This window comes from Portunus trituberculatus, unplaced genomic scaffold (genome assembly GCF_017591435.1).
Source record: "Portunus trituberculatus isolate SZX2019 unplaced genomic scaffold, ASM1759143v1 PGA_scaffold_63__7_contigs__length_466372, whole genome shotgun sequence".
Taxonomy (NCBI): Eukaryota; Metazoa; Arthropoda; class Malacostraca; order Decapoda; family Portunidae; genus Portunus; species Portunus trituberculatus.
In genome coordinates, this window is record NW_025541704.1 from 63232 (window position 1) to 67098 (window position 3867).

At 36.1% G+C, this 3867-nt stretch overlaps 1 protein-coding gene across 1 annotated transcript in view; it reads left to right on the forward strand.

Annotated features, from left to right (window-relative positions):
- Positions 1-3867, forward strand: part of LOC123500981 — a 26040-nt gene that overhangs the window by 20162 nt on the left and 2011 nt on the right. The window lies entirely within an intron of this gene.

The window sequence follows — 3867 nt, forward strand, 5'->3', positions numbered from 1 at the left end:
TCGTCGTCGTCGTCGTCGTCGCCGCCGCCGTCGCTGTAAACAATTAGAAATTATCTGTCGGTTACTAATGATCTGTCCACGTCAGTGTCAGTGAGCCTCTGAGAAGCAAGGAAGCGGGAGGGGTTCGCTGCGTTGCATGATGTAGAAAGCTTTTCTTTTATTATATTAAGTCTACGAATAGACAAATAATCCTGCTTTATACTTCGTGTCAGTCATTTCAATAAATTATATGAATAACAGCGTGTTAATCCAAGAGAGAGAAAAGTAATTACATTTTGAACATCATCATCATCATCATCAGCTCCAACAGTAGTTTTTATTGTCGTTGCTGTGGTAATTGTAAGACAATGTTATGATTGTCTTGTAGGTTATAATAATTGAAAAAAAAAGTTTTGTTTTATTAATTTATGTAATTATTTATTTGTTTTTGTTATTTTCAGGTACTGTCTTGTTCTTTAGCAAAAATAAAACAATGTTTACTGTATTTTACTTATCAACGTAGAACGAGCCGATATCTATATAAGATATTATATGGACATTGACAACAAACTACGATAGTTGAAGAGTAGAATAAAACTATGTTCTTATTTTTTCCAATTTATCAAAATGTACCACTTTCTCTTTTACACAAGTAAATTCCACATAATTTATGACTAATCAGGGACAGCACATCAATGTTATAGTAACGGAGTTCCAAAGGTCAATTCTGGTAATATACAATATCATCAACAAGTGTAAATATTGAGTTGATAAAACTTTTAATTGGATAAGGTGATAAATGTAGCATGTGAACATCCGCGTCAATATAAGATACAGTAAGGTACGACTAGATTTATTACCACCATGCGTTTAGGTGCCTCTAGAGCGCCACCTCCTTGCCTCCGGATGGCTGTTCTTAACGTAAGTATAACAAATTAGATAGCTTTATTTATTATAGTATCCGTTATAATGACAAAGATGTTTCTAAGAGAGAGAGAGAGAGAGAGAGAGAGAGAGAGAGAGAGAGAGAGAGAGAGAGAGAGAGAGAGAGAGAGAGAGATAATATAACCTTAAGAGACTGAAGAAAAAACTAACACGTCTTGTGGCAGGGCACACTGATAAGAAACAACGTTCTGTCCATATCTGCTGCAACTCCTTTAACCAACAATTTTGAAGATGTAATAAGGATTGATTGCAGACTTCACAGTTTCTCGTAATGTTTTATTTATTTATTTATTTATTTTTTTTTTTTACACAGAACACTCAAGCATCTTATTTTCTTTCCACATTCTTACGTTCAAGTGGATTGGGTTGCTGGCTTTCCGAGGAAATCCAAAAAATTTTACAGTAAGTGGGCCGCTTCTTCCACTGCTAGACATCATCACTGAGAAATTGAACGTTTGGTAAGTTGAACGGAATCCTTGCATAAACATTACAGTTTTAGTTTTAAACTAATCCTGATGAGGAATCTGGATGTTGGTTATTTTAATTTTATGTGAATGTTGAGATGATACATAGCTTGTCTTACATGTTGAATAATCTCTCTCTCTCTCTCTCTCTCTCTCTCTCTCTCTCTCTCTATATATATATATATATATATATATATATATATATATATATATATATATATATATATATATATATATATATATATATATATATATATATATATATATATATATATATATATATATATTCCACCATCTGGCTTCGACTCAATAATCACACTTTAACTAAATCTATCTGTGATGTCTATCTCTCCTCCAATTCTTCTGGCTATATTAAATTATTCGACTATTTATCTTCCAAAGTGGAGCTTATTCTGTCACTCTATCCTTTCGCGGAGATTTCCATCTTTGGAGATTTTGGAGGCCGTTCTGGTGATTTTCTGGTTTTCCTTACTGAGTCTTGGTCATCCTCTTTTAGAGATATCGGTGTCACTTGCTGTCGCGTTAGACGTATCACAAGCATTCGATAGAGTCTGACACAAAGCCTTGATTTGAAAACTGCCCTTCTACTGATTTTATCCTTCTCTGTGCAACTTTACCTGGTTTCCTTTCCGACCGTTCTATTGCAGTCGTGGTAGACGGCCACTGTTCATTTCCTAATTTTTTAACAGGGGTGTTCCTCAGGGTTTTGCTAGGTCACATACTCTCTTTATATTATTTATTATTATTATTCTTAACCAAACTTCTTTACTTATCCACTCCTACGTTGGTAATTATAATACCACAATACCACTTTTCCACGTCTTTTTCAAAGACGACCGATACTTCAGGATGTCAATAGATCACGCAAGTATGCCACTATATGCCTGACTTCTGATCTTACTAAGGGTGCGTTTACACCAAGCGAATCTAATCGATTTAATTCATGAAGGATAATTTTAATCAAGTCATTTCGAGTCTACATATTTTTTTTCCTACTGAGTCGCAACACAGCTGATCCAAATCATTCAGATGATGAAGTACTAAGGTAGCCTTCGGGAAGTATGGATGTATTAGCTTTTGCAGAAAAAGCAGTGTTACATTGGCTAAGGAAACGTTGGCGTTAGCGTCGGCAACGAATTGGGTGCATGCCATTAATTCCAGAAGACCTGAATTTGAGAGTTTCGTACATTTGTTCCCAAATTCTGTCAATAATGCTGAGAGGTTTTAAGATTTCTTCAGGATAACCACATAATAAATCAAAAAGTTGGTGGAGCCCGTCATCAACAAGAAGTACTAAGCCTACAGCAGAAGCCATGTCAGTTAGTGACACTGTCTCGCCAGGTGGAGCTATCGAATAGCAGAACAGAATGATCAGCTGATACATTCACTGCGGAAGAAATGGGCGCACTAGTTAATAATGCATTATCACATGTACTCTTAATTAGGCTTAATGATTTACGGAAGATATTAAAACATATATGGGTATGTTAATTATATTATTTTGTCATATTAAATTTTATTTTCTGACGTGCCATACCGTAGTATTTAGTGAACGAAATCAGAGGGATAGGGGTAATATAAGGAAGTTTACACCCCTCCCCACACTCTGGCTGCTGCCTGGTTGGCAGGCGATTACGTTATACCATGCATGCATTTCAAAGATAGACGATGCATCCTACAGTTGCCAAATGAAAATGTAAGTCCGTGTCCATAACGCTTTCTGTTGTCATTATTTTTTTTTTTAATATGCAGAATAATATTGTCTAGTAATTCGTAGACTACAGCAGCTCCCTCCAGCTATGGTTCAGTACAATACATGTACATGTTTTCGGCACACATGATCACTGGGATCATATATAGCACGTTCTCCTCTTACTAAATTGATTAAAACGTCCACTAGCATGATGCTTACTCCTCGGCTGAATCGCCTTGACTGAAGAAAAAAACGGGTCCAAACCAATCATTGATTCTGAATCGCTATGAATCGGCGTGATTGGAATGAACTTGATTTGCTTGGTGTAAACGGTTACATTAAAACTAATATGGCGAATCAACACGATTCATGAATCGTGTTGATTCTTCATGAATTGAATCGATTCGATTCGCTTGGTGTAAACGCATCCTGAGATTTCTGATTAGGGCAGACAAAAAAGTGTTCAGTGCCTCAAAAACTCAATTTATCCATCTATCAACTCGACACAACCGTCCAGACAACTATTCCCTCTTTTTCAATCACACTCAACTGCCCCCCTCTTCTACATTGAATATCCTTAGTCTATCATTTCCTCATATTCAAAACTGGAGACTTCACATCTCATCTCTTGCTAAAACAGTTTCAATAAATTTAGACGTTATGAGTCGTCTCCGTCAGTTTTGTCTCGTCTCTATAATTGCTAACTCAGCACAAGGGTCTTATCCGTTACTGTATGGAGTACTATTCGCATGTTTGGGGTTCCAT